General features: G+C 48.9%; 1 pseudogene; it reads right to left on the minus strand.

Annotated features, from left to right (window-relative positions):
- Positions 1 to 13,092: 13,092 nt before the first annotated feature.
- LOC140207972 (modulator of apoptosis 1-like) lies at positions 13,093 to 19,348 on the minus strand (annotated as a pseudogene).
- Positions 19,349 to 19,572: the final 224 nt, after the last annotated feature.

Raw genomic sequence — 19,572 nt, forward strand, 5'->3', positions numbered from 1 at the left:
GACGGTGCCCTATCCTACCCGTGGGTGGGAGACACAGCTGCTTCCTCAGATCAATCTCACAAAATTTAATTTTGCTAGTTGCTGTTCATTTTCATGACTTGTTAGAATCAAAATCAGGTTTATAATCACTGATGTGTGACGTGAAATGTGTTAATTTCCCTGCCGCATTTCAATGCAATACATAATCTAGCAGGGAAAAAATAAATAATAATAATAAATAAACAAGTATTACAAAGTCAGTATAATATATTGAATAGATTTTTTCTAAATGTGCAAAAAACAAAAATACTGTCAATTTTGAGGTCGTGTACAAAGATTCAGTGTCCATTTAGGAATCAGATGACAGAGGAGATGACGCTTCCTGAATCACGTGTGCATTTAGGCTTCTGTACCTCCTACCTGATGGTAACAGTGAGAAAAGGGCGCTGGAGCTCCTTAATAAGGTACGCTGCTTGTTACACATCGCGTGGCATTCATGTGTTTTTTGCAGTATTTGACAGTTTTTTTTAAGAGGCCGAGTTGCTAGCTTGTCACTCAACCCAGCATGCAAGGAGAGCGTGCAAGGAGCCGGCTAGATTCGAACACGATAGCATTTGCCTTGCAGTTCAGTGCTGATGCCAGTACACCATTAGCCACCTCCTCTCGCGTGTACATGGAGCATTTCCCCATCTACTGGGAATGGAACTGAATGAGGAAATTTCACAGCAAAACGCGACAACACTTCATTAAATAAATTACTGAAATGCTTTGAATAAGACTGGACAGCAATATAGGTTAAAAATATTGCTTCCCCACATTTGTTCTGTGATTATCATTGAAGCCTTGAGGCTGAATAGAAATATGATTTTAGATTACTGGCATCACGTGCACATTTGGAGAAACAAGAACTTAACTTTTATTGTATATGCAACACACATCAAAGTTGCTGGTGAACGCAGCAGGCCAGGCAGCATCCCTAGGAAGAGGTACAGTCGACGTTTCAGGACTGACGAAGGGTCTCGGCCTGAAACGTCGACTGTACCTCTTCCTAGAGATGCTGCCTGACCTGCTGCGTTCACCAGTAACTTTGATATGTGTTGCTTGAATTTCCAGCATCTGCAAATTCCTGTTGTTTGCGTTTTATTGTATATAATGCATTTAATTGCATAATAGAAACATAGAAAATAGGTGCAGGAGTAGGCCATTCAGCCCTTCGAGCCTGCACCACCATTCAGTATGATCATGGCTAATCATCCAACTCAGAACCCTGTACCAGCCTTCCCTCCATACCCTCTGATCCCTTTAGCCACAAGGGCCATATCTAACTCCCTCTTAAATATAGCCAATGAACTGGCCTCAACTGTTTTCTGTGGCAGATAATTCCACAGATTCACCACTCTCTGTGTGAAAAAGTTTTTCCTAACCTCGGTCCTAAAAGGCTTCCCCTTTATCCTCAAATTGTGACCCCTCGTTCTGGACTTCCCCAACATCGGGAACAATCTTCCTGTATCTAGCCTGTCCAATCCCTTTAGGATTTTATACGTTTCAATCAGATCCCCCCTCAATCTTCTAATTTCCAACGAGTATAAGCCTAGTTCATCCAGTCTTTCATCATATGAAAGTCCTGCCATCCCAGGAATCAATCTGGTGAACCTTCTTTGTACTCCCTCTATGGCAAAGATGTCTTTCCTCAGATTAGCGGACCAAACTGCACACAATACTCCAGGTGTGATCTCACCAAGGCCTTGTACAACTGCAGTAGTACCTCCCTGCTCCTGTACTCGAATCCTCTTGCTATAAATGCCAGCATACCATTCGCCTTTTACACCGCCTGCTGTACCTGCATGCCCACTTTCAATGACTGGTGTATAATGACACCCAGGTCTCGTTGCACCTCCCCTTTTCATAATCGGCTACCATTCAGATAATAATCTGTTTTCCTGTTTTTGCCACCAAAGTGGATAACTTCACATTTATCCACATTAACTTGCATCTGCCATGAATTTGCCCACTCACCTAACCTATCCAAGTCACCCTGCATCCTCTTAGCATCCTCCTCACAGCTAACACTGCCGCCCAGCTTCGTGTCATCCGCAAACTTGGAGATGCTGCATTTTAGTTCCTCATCCAAGTCATTAATATATATGGTGCTGACGCTTTGCAGTAATTCAATTGAGACAAAAATGCCGTGTTGATGATTTTCGTTTGCAATCCATATCTGCTTCTCGTTTAAGTGTTCAACAATAATTGGTATCCAGTTGCCCTGATACCATTTCTCCATGACTATAATGTGTTGGTGAAACCTTTCGCTTTGCTTGTCACTGACAGCGCCCAGATTTGTAGGGAAAAAGTCCAAATGGGAATGCAGAAAATGAGTCTTTTTGTGATACGTTGGACTTTGTGATCGGCTACACGTAGTTTGTGCCCTGTAGTTGCCAAAAAAAAAAAAATCAACAACCTTCTGAAATGTTTTCCATGCGAATATCCACCCGCACCCCCGGTCCCGCAAGAGGTTCCTTGAATCGCCTGTCATTGATGACCTGTTTGATCTGTGAACCAACACAAATACTTTCCTTAATCTTGGTAGCAGTTGTCATGAGAAATATCTGTTTCAAGTATCGAAATCCCACAACATCTTTGTTCATTTCTTTCACAATGTTTCAAAAGCCCCAGTTTTACATGAGGAGGAGGCAAAAAATATCTTCGGGTCTCCAAGTGGCTTAAATGCCATTCTTTAATGCCCTGGAGCCAACTGCTTACACAGTGGCCAATCTGTTTTAAGAGATCCTGTAGCACGGTAATTCCATTCACAAATGAAAAAGTATTTGGTGTATCGAAGCTGCATTCTAGTAGTAGCACCATTACTTTCAGATCAACACAGATGTTTTAGTTGTAGTTGTTTCAACAAGAATTCCAAATTCCAGTGATTTACATTCATACGTACTGCACAGCCGACTGGGATTCAGCGGTGATTGCACAGCAGGTCGGTATGGGACGCTGTACACTGCGGGTCGGTATCGGTGGGCGACGGCACAGCTGGTTGGTATTGGAGGGTGCACACAGCCTGTTGGTATTGGAGGGTGCACACAGCCGGTTGGTATTGGAGGGTGCACACAGCCTGTTGGTATTGGAGGGTGCACACAGCCGGTTGGTATTGGAGGGTGCACACAGCCTGTTGGTGTTGGAGGGTGACCGTGCAGCCGGTTGGTATTGGAGGGTGCACACAGCCTGTTGGTATTGGAGGGTGCACACAGCCGGTTGGTATTGGAGTTTGGACATTAGAAACCATAGAAAACCTACCGCCCAATAAAAGCCCTTCGGCTCTCAACGTTGTGCCGAACATGCCCCTACCTTAGAAATTACTACGTGAAAAACTTACCCCTGACATCTCCTCTGTACTTACTCCCCAGCACCTTAAACCTGTGTCCTTTGGTGGTAGCCATTTCAGCCCTTGGAAAAGCCTCTGACTATCTACAAAATCAATGCCTCTCATCATCTTGTACACCCCTATCAGGTCACCTCTCATCCTCCAGCTTGAACTCCATCTGTCACTTCACAGCCAAGTTTTGCATCCTATCAAAGTCCCGCTGTAACCTCTCCTCCATCGCTCCAAGGAGAAAAGGCCGAGTTCACTAAACCTATTCTCATAGAGCATGCTCTCCAATCCAGGCAACATCCTTGTAAATCTCCTCTGCACCCTTTGTATGGTTTCCACATCCTTCCTGTAGTGAGGCAACCAGGACTGAGCACAGTACTCCAAGTGGGGCCTGACCGGGGTCCTATATAGCTGCAACATTACCTTTCGGCTCCTAAATTCAATTCCACGATTAATGAAGGCCAATACACCGTGTACCTTCTTAACCACAGAGTCAACCTGTGCAACTGCTTTGAGTGTCCTCTGGATTCGGACACCAAGATCCGCCTGATCATCGGCATTGCCAATAGTTTTACCATTAATGCTATATTCTGCCATCATATTTGACCTACCAAAATGAACTAATTCATACTTATCTGCGTTGAACTTCTCAGCCCAGTTTTGCTTCCACTCAATGTCTTGCTGTAACCTCTGACAGCCCTCCACGCTATCCACAACACCTCCAAACTTTGTGTCATCAGCAAAATTACGAATCCATCCCTCCACTACATTGACGCTGTGTAGCATCATAGTTTTCAGGCGTAACACTGACAAATGGATAAAAAGACTCCATTGTTGTGGGTCATGCTGGCATCCCAAAGCATATCCAGGCATTACTGAACAAGATAAAAAACGTCACACATCAAAGTTGCTGGTGAACGCAGCAGGCCAGGCAGCATCTCTAGGAAGAGATACAGTCGACGTTTCGGGCCGAGACCCTAAGTCAGGACTAACTGAAGGAAGAGCTAGTAAGAGATTTGAAAGTGGGAAGGGGAGCGGGGAGATCCAAAATGATAGGAGAAGGCAGGAGGGGGAGGGATGGAGCCAAGAGCTGGACAGGTGATTGGCAAAAGGGATATGAGAGGATCATGGGACAGGAGGTCCGGGGGGAAAGACAAGGGGGAAGGGGGAAATCCAGAGGATGGGCAAGGGGTATAGTCAGAGAGACAGAGGGAGAAAAGGAGTGAGAGAAAAAGAATGTGTGTATATAAATAAGTAACAGATGGGGTACGAGGGGGAGGTGGGGAATTAGTGGAATTTTGAGAAATCAGTGTTCATGCCATTAGGTTGGAGGCTACCCAGACAGAATATAAGGTGTTGTTCCTCCAACCTGAGTGTGGTTTCATCTTTATAGTAGAGGAGGCCGTGGATAGACATATCTGAATGGGAATGGGATGTGGAATTATAATGTGTGGCCACTGGGAGATCTTGCCTTCTCTGGCGGACAGAGCGTAGATGTTCAGCGAAATTGTCTCCCAGTCTGCTTCGGGTCTTGCCAATATATAGAAGGCCATGTCTAGAGCACCGGACACAGTATATCACATGTGAAGTGAACTCATCAGGTCGGGTAGCATCAGTTAGAAATCATGAGTCGACGTTTCGGGCCGGAACCCTTCGTCACGACTGAAGAATGAAAGATGGGGAAGGATTTGAAGAATGCTTGTAGCTTCAGTTGAAAGACCAGTAATTTGAAAGACAAAGGATGGGGGAGGGGAAACATTGACATCATAGCCCTGAAAACAATGGGTGGTAGAAGAAGGAGGCGGAACAATGAGAGAGCTGGGGGAGGGGCTAGAGTGATATAGGGATAGAGGAAGTGAGGGGGAGGGAATTACCGGAAGTTAGAGAATTCTATGTCCATACCAAGGGGCTGGAGACTACCTAGACGGTATATGAGGTGTTGCTCCTCCAACCTGTTAGCCTCATCATGGCAGTAGAGGAGGCCATGTATGGACATATCTGAATGGGAATGGGAAGCAGAGTTGAAGTGGGTGGCTACCGGGAGATCCTGTCTGTTGTGGCGGACGGAGCAGAGGTGCTCGATGAAGCGGTCCCCCAATCTGCGTCGGGTTTCACCGATGTAGAGGAGGCCGCACCGGGAGCACCACATGCAATAGATGACCACAACAGACTCACAAGTGAAGTGTTGTCTCACCTGGAAGGACTGTTTGGGGCCCTGAATGTTTGCAAGAGATGAGGTGTAGGGACAGGTGTAGCACTAACGCTTATAGGGATAAGTGCCAGGTGGGAGATCAGTGAGGACGGACGTGCGGATAAGGGAGTCACGGAGGGACCGATCCCTGCGGAAAGCGGAGAGGGGTGGAGAGGGAAAGATGTGCTTAGTGGTGGGGTCCTGTTGAAGGTGGCGGAAGTTGCGGAGGATAATGTGCTGGATCCAGAGGCTGGTGGGGTGGTAGGTAAGGACAAGGGGAACTCTGTCTCTGTTGTGGTTGCGGGAGGATAGGGTGAGAGCCGAAGTGCGGGAAATGGAGGATATGAGGGTGAGGGCATCATTGAGACGGTAGAAGGGAAACCACGATCCTTAATGAAAGAGGACATTTGAGATGTCCTGGAACGGAAAGCCTCATCCTCAGAGCAGATGCAGCGGAGACGGAGGAACTGTTCCCCATTCCCCATTCCTCTTTCATCCTCTCTGTCGCCTTACCTACCTATCACCTCCCTCTGGTGTTCTAGAATTTTACTTTACTAATACACCAGAGGCAGCTAAAAGTGTTTTCCCTTCAAGAAGATAAACGGGATATTGTGTGGGGAGATGTGGGTCAGCCAGCAAATATATTGTAGAAGGGAAGTAACACAGCGCTGGAGTACGCCTTCATCTGATCAGGGGAGCTGTTGTCAGGGGTAGTACAACGGTCAACTTTTCTGTTTCAGCTGTGGTAATGTAGAACAGTAGACAGAAAACTGTTCATGTAATTTAAATCCTGGCAGAAATCAGAGATCGGAGTTAGAGAAGGGTCAGAATATGTTGGAATATTGTTTAATCTGACAATTTCATGCTCAAACTTATTGAATGCCATTTACTTCTGCATGATAAATAACTTCAATATTTCTTTATTTTAAATGCTTTGAGCAACAAATTTACTCATGTTTTGTCAGATTGTAACTGAATATTTTAGTAACAGTTTAACTGTAAGGAACAGGAGAGTTTCTGAAATGATTTAAAGTGTAAATAATTTGCATGTATCAGGTGTTTAAAGTGTGGCCACACTGCGTTCATTTCAGAGAAAGAGATGTGCGTAAATTTGCGTTAACTTCTCAGGGCCCCCACTCAGCAGATTTTTTTTTATCTCTCCCTTGGTTCTTTGAAAAATGTGTGAAAGCTTTTTATTGTGGGAATTACCTGGTTAGTTTAAGTTTAGCAGTTACTTGCAGAAGGATCCATAGGAAGAATAAAACAAGAATGGATTTCACTGTCCTGTCTGTTTTTGGTTTGTATTTCTTTATTTTCCATGGAACTGATGTTGGCAAAAAGACAGATTCCAGACTGGCCATGTGTAATCTGGGTTGAGAATGAAAGTTGTACCATTCCATTCTTGATATGGGACGCTTACATTTCTGGGGTAAATGGGCATTCAGGCATTAGTGGATAGTTAAATATGGAGATTGAATTTAACATTCGGGGAGCAATTCCAAAATTTGCTTTTACTAACAAGACTTCCTATAGAACATGTTTATCAAACAGTTTCTGGCTATTCGAATTAAAATGATTTGGTGTGTCAGACCAGACACTGCAAGTCTAGTACACAGTTGTAAAGGGTATAAAAGCTTCTAGGATGTCAAGGATTTGGAGAGGGTGCGGAAGAGAGTTATCAGGACGTGGACTGTATTAGAGGGCACGTGCTATTATGAGTGGTCGGGCAAACTTGAGGTGTTTTCTCAGGAGCGGCGGAGGCAGAGGGTAGATCTGACAGAGGTTTATAAGATTAAGAGAGGCGTAGATAGAACTGAGACACGTATCTTTTTTTTTTCCCCTAGTGTTGAAATGTCTAACACCGGGGGCCATGCAATTAATATGAGAAGGGATAAACTGAAAGGAGATGTGAGAGACAAGTTCGTTGACATAGGGGCTGGAATGCGTGTCTGGGGTGCTGCTAGAGGCAGATATAGCAGGGACTTTTAAGAAACGCTTAGAAGTCATGAATGGAAAATGGAGGGATATAGACATGATGTACACACAAGGAATTCATTTAATGGGCATTTGGCTACTAATTTATTTGACCTAGTACAATATTTTGGTCCGAATATACTGTTGCTGTGTTGCACTGTTCTATGATCTATAACATTGTTAAGTCTACAATGTTTTGATGTGCTTTTCAGTTCAGTGTGTTGCTTTTGCATACTGAGCTCCAGAACATCTTTCATCATTTTGTCCAACTTTGCCGATCCATTCCTCATTTCCACAAAGGATTTCCCACAACACTCCCTGGGACTGGGAGCCTTTCCCTATCACCAGGCTGAGGAAGAGCGGCGAATGCTCTGTCAGGGTTCCGTTCTCTGTGAGTTCTGTGACTTCCTGTAAGCAATGAACCTTTTGCGTGATAGACTAAGTGAAACAGAATGGGAAGACCATATCTGCTCAGTGATGGGACGTCCTAGTAACTCTGTGTAACGCTCAGCTATATTGGCTCGTAACCCTGTCCGCCGCCCACCTTGTCTCCCGGTTACATCGGTTGCCACCTGATGCAGCTTCAAACATCAATCATCAGCCTGCACACAATGTATGTTTTACCAATGACACTTTATAGATATTACTAAGTCTATGAGATTAATAGAAGTTCAATACAAAAAAAGGAATGGAAAAGGCGCCAGACTTATCAAAGTTCAGTTTCTTCGTGCACACGTTGGAGCCCGGGGACCTCTTCGGGACCACTCTGACCCCTTCGACTCGCAGCTCGGGACCACCCGGAGTGATCGACCGGAGCTTTCCCCGCACGTCCGTCGTCCTCCCGGTCTCATCTCCAACTCACTGCCAAAATCCCCTGGTTCCCAGCCATATGACAGAACATATCACCCCAAGAAAGAATAACATGGAAACCCATTGGTTCGTTTACTCTGTTATCTATAATATAACCCTAACAAAGTGCTAGCTAGAGACTTTATCAGCATTTAACATAACAAAGAAACCATTTTAATTAAGATATGCAGTAACATAGAAGATTAAAATAACAAAGAAGCCATTTTGATTAACATACGCAGTAACATAAAAGAAGAAACCGCTCACACTCTCCCCCCACCAAATGACATTAACAAAGTTCACCTTTGCTCCTTGCAAAACACAAAACCCAACCTATGTGCATATAGCAGTAATATAACTTCCCAGGGCAGTAGAGATCACACCCTGTTCTCCCGGCGCTATATAAGTCAACCTCTCCGGGGCGGGGGTGGGGTGGTGCCTACTTCTCTGAGACCTTTGTACCTCCTCTGCTGACTCTTCTGGCTCAGACACCACAGGTGACACCCGGGCCTACCTGTAGGACCCTCACCTTCACGCTCACTGGGACACCTCGGCACCTGTGAGCCCTCTGCCTTGGGTTCTGGTTCCACCCTCTCTCCCCGCAAAGCCGGCTGTCTTTCAGGAGGCTCCTCAACAACCTCCATCCTCTCATCTACCTCAATGGGGGAAGGGCCAGGAGCCTCTTCTTCCGGTACCGGGGAATCAGCGAACGGAAACAGGTGCCACACGTCCGAATCGTCATTTTCCGATGACGTATCCCTTTTTGGGGTGGGGACCGGCCCCCATCTCTTTCGCAGCGGGCTCTTCCCTCGCCCTGCGCCCTCGCAGAGTCCTCATACTAGGCGTAAACTCCCATTCGGGCACTTGGTCTACCTGCGCCTCTCGACCCAGAGGCAACAAGTGGTTCCGATGGAGTACATTGACAGGCCCCTTCCCATCATCGGGTCTCACCCGGTAAACAGGGAGATTCGGCATCTGGCTCTCTACCACATTGGGGGTGACCGCCCAACGATCCGTCAAATTGTGCCTACCAGGTAGTCCTAAATTCCGGATAAGGACCCGGTCTCCCGGCAATAGTTGGGCGAACTTGACTTTCTGATCATACCTCTTCTTATTCCTCTGATTCTGCTTGGTGGACGCCGCCTCAGCCAACTCGTACGCCCTTTTCAACTCTCTGCTCATATCGGGCACATACTTCAGAATCGGGCTTCGAATGTCATTCACACGCTTCAGTCCCAAAACACAGGTCAATGGGCAACTTCGCTTCCCGCCCGAACATCAGATAATAAGGCGAGTACCCCGTAGCATCATTGTAAGTACAATTGTAACAGTGAACCAAATGGCCGATGTGCTGACTCCACTTACTCTTCTGTCCAATCTCCAAAGTGCCGGGCATGTCCAGCAGGGTCCGGTTAAACCTCTCGGGCTGAGGATCACCCTGCGGGTGATAGGGTGTGGTCCTGGATTTCTCGACCCCAAGCATACCCAGTAGTTCACCGATAAGCCTGCTCTCGAAGTCCCGTCCCTGATCACCATGGATCCGCCGGGAGAGTCCATAATGGACGAAGTACATCTCCCATAACACCTTCGCCACTGTAGTCGCTTTCTGGTCCTTAGTAGGAAAAGCCTGCGCATATCTAGTGTAGTGATCCGTGATGACCAAGACTTTGGCTGTGTTGCTGGTGTCTGGCTCAATAGACAGGAAATTCATACACACCAGGTCCATGGGTCCCGCACTCTGCAAGTGGGACAAAGGGTGCTCCTGCGCAGGCGGGGTCTTCCTCCGGATGCAGCGACTACAGGTCTTACAGTATTCTTCAACCTCCCCCCTCATCCGGGGCCAGTAAAACCGGTCCTTGAGTAATCCATAGGTCTTTTCTACCCCCAAATGCCCGGAATCATCATGTAGTGCCTGGAGCACGGTCTTCCGATACTTCTGCGGCATGACCAACTGCCATCGCCGGGGTGGTCTGGGGGCTACGTGACCCGGTACAAGATTTGGTTCTTCAGCTTCAACCGAGGCCACTCCTTCAGTAGTAGGGGCACTGAGGCGTGCTTCGCCTTCTCCACCTGCCCCATACCCCCCCCCCTGTCTAACCGCGTACCAGATAGTGCCAATGGTCGGGTCATCACGTTGAGCCACCCCCACTTCCTGGGGGCTCAACTCCGGCAGCTGCCTGTTCCTCAGAGCAGTCAAGTTATAGTAAACAGTGGGTAGAGCGTCATCATCAGTCCCCAATTGGTCCACTGCCCGATTCGGCCTCAGCAGGCCTCCTGTTTCAGCGTAGCTCCCAACTTGACAGACGGCCTTCACTCCCGGGGCAGGGACGTTCTCCCACTCCTCGTCCGTGCCCGACGAGATAAAGCATCTGCATCGATGTTCCGACTCCCCGTCCGGTACTTCAGGCTGAACTCATAAACAGACAAGGCAGCCAACCACCGATGCCCAGTAGCGTCCAGTTTTGTCTATGTCAGGATATAAGTGAGAGGGTTATTGTCCGTTCTCACCACAAACTTGGCCCCGTATAGATAGTCGCTCAACTTGTCCACCGCCGCCCATTTCATTGCCAGGAACTCCAACTTGTGAGAGGGATGGTTTCTCACAGACGGCGACAAGCTTCAGCTGACAAATGCCACCGGCCTCAATCCGTTTCCCTGTTCCTGATACAGGACAGCCCCCAGACCGTCTCGACTGGCATCAGTGTGTAGAACATACGGCTTCCGGAGATCTGCAAAAGCCAACACCGGGGCCTGTGTCAGCGCCATTTTTCAGAGATTAGAACGTCTCTTCGCATTGAGCATCCCACCTCGATCCAAAAGGCTCACCCGGGTTCAAATATCCTACCTCCGGCCGTTGGTCTCCCTTCCTCTTCCTCCCCACAGGTGGATAGCCACACAGCAGCTGGTTCAATGGGTGACTCATTTTCGCATATCCTTTCACGAACCGCCGGTAATATCCGCAAAACCCCAAAAACGAGCGTAAGGCGCTCACCTTCTGGGGTCTCGGCCAGGTGGTCACTGCGTCTACCTTAGCTGGATCAGTAGCCACTCTATTTCGCGAAATTATGTGTCCAACATAGCCTACCGACGGCTTACAGAACTGACATTTATCCAGGGACAGTTTTAACCCTTCCTCCTTCAGCCGACTCAACACCTTCAGCAGCCGCTCCTCATGTTCCTCCAACGTAGATCCAAACACTATCAGGTCGTCCAGATACACCAACACCTCGAGCAGGTTCATATCCCCCACCGTCCTCTCCATGAGCCGCTGGAAGGTGGCTGGGGCCCCCGATATGCCTTGGGACATTCTTTGGAACTGGTAGAATCCCAGGGGCAGATAAAGGCGGTCTTCTCTTTATCGGCCCCACTCATCGGAATCTGTAATACCCACTCGGCAAATCCAATACACCAAACCACTGGGCATCACTCAAACAGGCCAACGCGTTTTGAACCGTCGGGACTGTATATTGGTCGGGAACAGTGCGGCAGTTCAGGGTCCTGTAGTCCAGGCACATGCATACCTTCCCATTTTTCTTCCTTGCCACCACTATGGGGGACGCATCGGGGCTTCGGGACTCCGCAATAATCCCTGCATCTTTCAACTGCCGCAAGTGCTGCCGCACATCTTCCACATCTGCTGGGGCCAACCGCCGCGACCTCTCCCTAAACGGGGTGTCATTTATTACCCGAATGGTGTGCCGAGTGCTCTTGGAAAACCCTACATCAAATTCGCCCTGAGAAAAGACATCCCCTAACTTCAGCATCTTCTCCACCAGCCTGCTCTTATACGCCGGCGGTACAGGGGAGTTTTCAAAATTAAAGGCCTCCTCGGTCAGCCGCCCCCCGTTCTTCAATAGTTTTCCTCCAGTGGGCCTCACGGGGGCGCTGGACATCACCGTCACCGGGAACAAGTGCGCAAGGGGCATCCCGCGCTTAAAGGTGATCTTCCTCTCCGTTATGTTCCTTGCCATCACCCCCATCCGGCGTGCCTGTACAATCGAGGCCCTCTGCAATTCAGGTCTCACCAGCGCCCCAGCCGGGAACCGGGACTCCCCTTCAAGGTCTTCTGGGGCCTCGCCCGCGGGTACTCCGGGAAATCTGGTGGTCCCCATCACTAGTGTCACCTCCCTTGGTCGTATCACCTTAGGCCTCGCCTGAGTACACCACACCATCCCTCGTTTGCACTCAGGATCCAGCCCCTGGGGGTCATCCACTCCTTCGTCTACCGCTCGAAACATTGGGTGTACGGAGAGGTTCTCCAGAAAGTTCTCCACCGCCTTCTCCTTATAGGCTCCCAGGAGCCGTCGCACAAGAGGGGAGTTAGTCCCCACTAGTAGGGCAGCGCCACCGCTTTCCACCGGGTCCAGACAAACCAACACCAGCGTCTCAAGGGTTTCCGACTCTCCCACATCGCCCTCCGAGAATTCCGATCTCACTGACAGGTACCCATCGTACCGGTAATCACCGTCACTTATGCCCCAAACCTCCAGAGCATTAAACGGAGTTACTGGCAAATGCTTCAGATATTTGTTGTAGAACGACTGGTGTAATAAGGTAAAAAGCGATCCTGTGTCAAGGATGGCTTTTGCAAAGATTCCCTCTATCCGTAGGGACAGGCTGGAATGGGGTCGCACAAGTCCATCCGGAATACGGGCTTGTTCTGTCGGGGGTCCCATGGCTGATTTCTGGTAACGTGTTCCCCCTGAGACTCCAGTCCGTTCCCTCACTGAGCCTGTCCGAAGTTTCTCGACACTTCTCCCTTCTTAGTGGCCCGGGGGCTCTCCCTCCGCGGGATATCTCGTCTCTCACAATCACTCCGAAAGTGCCCCACTTCCCCACAGCTGTAGCACACCCCCGGCCACTCACATTCCCGCCGGAAATGCCCCTCTTCCCCATAGTTATAGCACACGCTTCCCGCCGCCCCTCTCCTCCCGATACGCCCCCCACTCCTAACCCACGGTGCGGCCGTCCCCAAGGGGGTACTCTCCTTGTCCATTCCCTCAAGCGGGGGTTTCTCGGTTCTCAACCCAGCTACCAACGCCTAAACCGCTGAGGACCGTCCCCGGTGGTCCGAGCCCTTTTTCCGCCCCAAAGCGCTCTCTTCCTCCCGCACCTCTCTAATCAGATGCCCGAATGATGGAAGGGGCTCCTTTTATAGGACTGCCGGAGTCTCCAAGCCACCTTGTCCTCCTCCAGGGAACCACTAAATATCTGACTCATCCTCAACCTCGCCACTTCGTCCGCCTTCGCTACCCCTCGGCGCCGCAACCCAGTAAGCATTCTCCCCAGCCGAAAAATGTTTTCTCAGAGCTTTTCCCCTGTACGCTGCCCCATGTGGTGAAACTCCGCTAAAGATCCCAGGGATCTCCCGATATTCCAAACGCTCCCTCCAAGGCTTCCTGATACTCCGACAGGGAAGCCGAGGGCCGTTCCGCCTTCAGGCAGCGGACTACACCGGCCGCCCAACCCCTCAAACTTTCCACCAATCGCCGTCTCTTTTCCTCATCCGAGCCTGACCACGCCTCTAACAACTGGGGCGTATTCTTATTCCATACCTCGTAGTCGTCCTCCCCTTCCGGGGTAAGCGTGGCTCCTGAGAAAATTCTCAGCTTCAGGCGGGGCCCCTCGGCCCTTCTCACCAGGGAGGAAATGGCGTCCGCTAACTCGGAGGTCTCACCCCTAGCTGGGGGAAGGGGCCTGGCCAAGCCTTCCCACTCTAACCCTCCACCACTGGCTACTGGCACCTCCCCTGGGGTCTCATCTAGCTCCTATTCCGGTGTCTCCTCACTTTCTTCCTCCGGGAGGGTGTGGAGACCCCATGGCCCCGCCTCCCCCGGGACACTTACCGTCGCTGGCAGTTCCAACGTCATGACGTCAGCACTCGTGCGAACCAACACCCAGCTGGATTCCACTTCTTTACCGCACCTTCTAGCTACCAGTTCTACCTGCCCTGCACCTTTGATCAAACTCAACCCCCGCACTAGTACATTTCCCGAACTGCGTAAATCCACCCCACTTAGCACGCACGCATGATTCACCGGTACCTCCTCTAACTCACACCAGCTTGGAGAATCTTGTCTCCATCGGTCTTCGCACTACTTAACGCGGCGACTATTACAACTTTATCGAAAATCCACATCCCAGACGTTTGCCCCCACAAATGTAACGTTCAGTTATTTTATGTCGGGGAAACCCCATCCGCCGCCCACATTGTCTCCCGGTTACGTCGGTTGCTGTACAACTGCCACCTGATTCAGCTTCAAACATCAATCATCAGCCTGCACACAATGTATGTTTTACCAGTTACACTTTATAGATATTACTAAGTCTATGAGATTAATAGAAGTTCAATACACAAAAAGTAATGGAAAAGGCGCCAGACTTATCAAAGTTCAGTTTCTTCGTGCACACGTTGGAGCTCGGGGACCTCTTCGGGACCACTCTGACCCTGTCAACTCGCAGCTCGGGACCACCAGGAGTGATCGACCGGAGCTTTCCCCGCACGTCCGTCGTCCTCCCGGTCTCTCCTCCGTCTCCCCGCCAAAACCTCCTGGTTCTCAGTCATATGAGACAGCATTATCACCCCAAGAAAGAATAACATGGGCACCCATTGGCTGATAGTACACCTTCTATCTGTTATAACCCAAGCAAATTGCTAGCAAGAGACTTTCTCAGAATTTAACATAACATAGAAGTCATTTTAATTCACATGTGCTCAGTTTAAGAGATTAACATAACAAAGAAGCCATTTTTAATTTTAACATAACAAAGAAGAAGCCTCCTACATGAGGATCAGGTGTTTATGATTAAGTCCAACCGAAACAAAGAAGAGCCGGAAGACCCGGAGTCCGGGGTCCGTAGACCGGACTGTGAACCGGAATGCGGATTACGGACCGGACCATGAAAGCACCACCCCCCCCCACCCTTCTATGGGAGCTACCCGGCGACCGATGAGGCCCTCCAGGACTAAGAACGACTCGGGCGGTTGGGGTGGTGGGAGTGGGGTGGGGTATTCAATCTGGAGGGACCCAGGTTGACGGGAGTAGACGACAGTGTCTGCGTTTCTAGGTCCATAAATGGCTGGGTCGTTCTGTCCCTTCCTGTCCCTTGCCACCGTCGGATAAGCCAGGCTGTTTGTCGTTACCCTGCGGTTGGGTCTGTCCCTCCCTGTCCTTGCCTCCATGGGATGGAGTCCCGTGTCCTGCCCAGGAGTGGCCTCGAATATCCCAAGCCTCACCTGTCCTCGAAGATCCCAAGCATCGCTTGGCCACGAAGATCCCAAGCCTCGCCACGTCTTCGCCTGTTCTCCAGCCTCAAGCCCCCGGACTGTCTCCAAGCCCAAGCCTGAAAACCCCAGCCTGTAGCCTCGAGACCCGAGACACGTCTAGTCCGGTAGCCATGTCAGGTCCTTGCCTAGTTTTGGAGTCCGAGCCCGAGTCAAGACCCAGGTTCTGAGTCCTTGTCCAGTGTCTGGCTCGGAGTCCAAGCACAGGCTCCTAGTTCATAGTTCCTTGTCCGGGTTCCCTGTTTCTTGTCCATGTCCTAGCCCGGGTCCTGCATCCTAATCCTGTCCCTGGTCGTTCAGTGTCTGCGGCTTGCATTTGGGTCCGCCTCCAAGCGCCCTCCCCCACCCCCTCCATTATGACACCTATTGCATCAATAATCCTTGGCTCTCCGGCAAACTGAGCTATTACCCTCTGTTCTCCCAACTCACTGAATTTTCTTTCAATCTGCTATGAATATCTCTTGTTTCTGCAACGTGGTCCTGCAGTGTCGCCTCTGTTTCATAGTCATAGTCATAGTCATACTTTATTGATCCCGGGGGAAATTGGTTTTCGTTGCAGTGTCACCATAAATAATTAAATAGTAATATGTAAATTATGCCAGGAGATAAGTCCAAGACCAGCCTATTGGCTCAGGGTGTCTGACCCTCCAAGGAAGGAGTGGTAAAGTTTGATGGCCACAGGCAGGAATGACTTCCTATGATGCTCTGTGTTGCATCTCGGTGGAATGAGTCTCTGGCTGAATGTACTCCTGTGCCCAGCCAGTCCATTATGTAGTGGATGGGAGACATTGACCAAGATGGCATGCAACTTGGACAGCATCCTCTTTTCAGACACCACCGTGAGAGAGTCCAGTTCCATCGCCACAACATCACTGGCCTTACGAATGAGTTTGTTGATTCTGTTGGTGTCCGCTACCCTCAGCCTGCTGCCCCAGCACACAACAGCAAACATGATAGCACTGGCCACCACAGACTCGTAGAACATCCTCGGCATCATCCAGCAGATGTTAAAGGACCTCAGTCTCCTCAGGAAACAGAGACCGATATCTTTCGCAGACTCAATCGTTTAATGAGTTCAGTGAAGGAAGAGAAAGGCATGGACATGAACATTGGCAATTAATTCAATACATGCAATGCAGAGAGAAAGTGAGAAAAATATATATATTATAATTAGTAAAAAATTAAATAACGGATAGGGTACGAAGGGGAGGTGGGGCATTGACAGAAGTTAGAGAAATCGATGTTCATGCCATCAGGTTGGAGGCGACCCAGACGGAATATAAGGTGTTGTTCCTCCAATCTGAGTGTGGCTTCATCGTTACAGTAGAGGAGGCCGTAGCTAGACATATCAGAATGGAAATGGGAAGTGGAATTAAAATGTGTGGCCACTGGGAGATCCTGCTTTCTCTGGCGGACAGAACGTAGGTGTTCAGCGAAACGATCTCCCAGTCTGCGTCAGGTCTCGCCAATATATAGAAGGCCACATCGGGAGCAACAGACGCAGTATATCACCCCAGCCAACTCACAGGGGAAGTGTCGCCTCTCCAGGAAGGACTGTCTGGGGCCCTGAATGGTGATGAGAGAGGAAGTTTAATGGCATGTGTAGCAAATGCTCCGCTTACACGGATAAGTGTCGGGAGGGAGATTGGTGGGAAGGGATAGTGGGCGGGGGGGACACGAATGGACAAGGGAATCGCGTAGGGAGCGATCCCTGTGGAAAGCAGAAAGCGCGGGGGGCGGGGGAGGGAAAGATGTGCTTAGTGGCGGTGTCCCGTTGGAGGTGGAGACGGAATTACTCACTCTGTAGCATTTCCTGTTCGGTCCAACTTAGGTCCTGTCTTCCATCCAATCGGAGTGTTACAGCACCATTCAATTAAGAGTTGACACGTCGGATAACTTTCGAGGGCCAGCTGGTTCATGCCATCACTTTGTCCATTCTCCTTATCTGTCTATGTCCTTCTGCAGCCTCCCTCCTTCCGCAACACCAGCTGCTCCTCCACCTGTCTTCGTGTAGTCCGCAGTCTTGGCTACAGAGCCATCGATTTCATCATCGTAAACAAGAAGCCTGTCCCAACACACCCCTGTGGAACACTCCCAGTCACCGGTAGGCAAGCGGGGAGTCATCTCTTTGTTCCCACACTTTCCTTACGTCAATCAGCCGACACTCTACGTTTACCAGTATTTCTCATGGAATACATTGGGCAGATTCATGTGCGGAATCCTGTCAAATATCTTCTGAAAATCGAAGTGCACAGCATCCACAGATTCTCATGTGTCCATCCTGCTTCTTATTTCCTCAAAGAATTCCAACGGGTTTGCAAGATTCCCTTAATCCTGTTTATATATGCCCCCCCCCCGCCCCCCGCTCCCTCTATATCTAGAACATGGATGCGAGCAAGTGGAAATGTCAGGAGAATATAAAGGGCTGGAGATATTTAGTTTGTGATAGGACAACACCTTTTCTAGATATCAGGTTTATTGGGGCTTTGTTTTTTTTTAAAGCTTTGGATGTGTGTGGACTTGGATAGTGAAATTAAAAGCTGTAATTGTTAATTTGGCTCTTTGGCTGGAGATAACATTCTTGAATATTGTATGTAAAAATGTGAATAACAGGATAAGTTTGTACTAGTTTTGTTGCATAGTATTGAAACATAATGTTTCATAGTAAAAAAAACTAATAAAAAATTAAACAACGGATGGGGTACGAGGGGGAGGTGGGGCATTAACGGAAGTTAGAGAAGTCAATGTTCATGCCATCAGATTGGAGGCAACTCAGACGGAATATAAGGTGTTGTTCCTCCAACCTGAGTCTGGCTTCATCTTTACAGTAGAGGAGGCCGTGGATAGACATATCAGAATGGGAATGGGATGTGGAATTAAAATGTGTGGCCACTGGGAGATCCTGCTTTCTCTGGCGGACAGAGCGTAGGTGTTCAGTGAAGCGATTTCCCAGTTTGCGTCGGGTCTCGCCAATATATAGAAGGCCGCTGAGGTAATATCTTCTAGACTGTCAACGTGAACGTATTCTCTCTTAAATAAGGGATTCAGAACCTAAAATAGTCGTTGAGGTGTGGGTGTGCTGATACTCTGCACAGTTGCATTTCCGAACTCCAACCAGCCCTGTTGTAGTAAATATATAAATAAACATATAAGTATATAAACAAATATAATTGTGCCATTTACTGCCCTCACTGCTTGATGCACCGTCAAACTAACTATTCTATATCTCACACGCAAGAACATCTCAATCCCTTTGGATTTCACTTACCTGTAATCTTCTCTACTTGATTCCTCTTCCCTCACATTTTCCATCATTAACTGCCATGTACAGACTTCTCATTTACTTTTTCTATCTATCAGCACGCAAGTCCGAATTTCGGCATCGCAACCGGCCCTCTCACCTCCTTTCGACATATCAGCAAACTTGTAAACACACTCTATGTCATGCTTACGAGTGGAAATACAGACGATGTCCGTGTCAGGTACTGACCGAATCGAAGCGACGAAACCCGAGCCCAAGGCCGTATCGAAGTAACAGACAGCGAGGAATGACACAAGGTTTTGACGATTTATGAAACTGGACAGATCGAAATGGCGCGTTGTCGGAGTCGCAGGCGAGGGATTCTCCGGCTGTGCTTGCTTCTCCGCGGGCTTTGCACGTCTCGGTGCTGGCCTGAGGCTGTGGCCTACACATAGTGGATTTCCTGTACGGCTGCAGTGATCACTGACTTTGTGACTTTTAATTGTGAACACTGTTTTCGTGATTTTATTTTCGTACGATATGTTTCTCTCTCTCTGCACACCGGGTGTTTGACTTTCCTCTTTTGTTTTAATGAGTGTTACTGTGTTTCTTTGCTTCGTGGCTGCCTGTATGGGGACGAATCCCGAGGCTGTATAAAGTCTGCACGGTTTGATAAT

Source organism: Mobula birostris, chromosome 13, assembly GCF_030028105.1.
Source record: "Mobula birostris isolate sMobBir1 chromosome 13, sMobBir1.hap1, whole genome shotgun sequence".
In the NCBI taxonomy this organism is placed as follows: Eukaryota; Metazoa; Chordata; class Chondrichthyes; order Myliobatiformes; family Myliobatidae; genus Mobula; species Mobula birostris.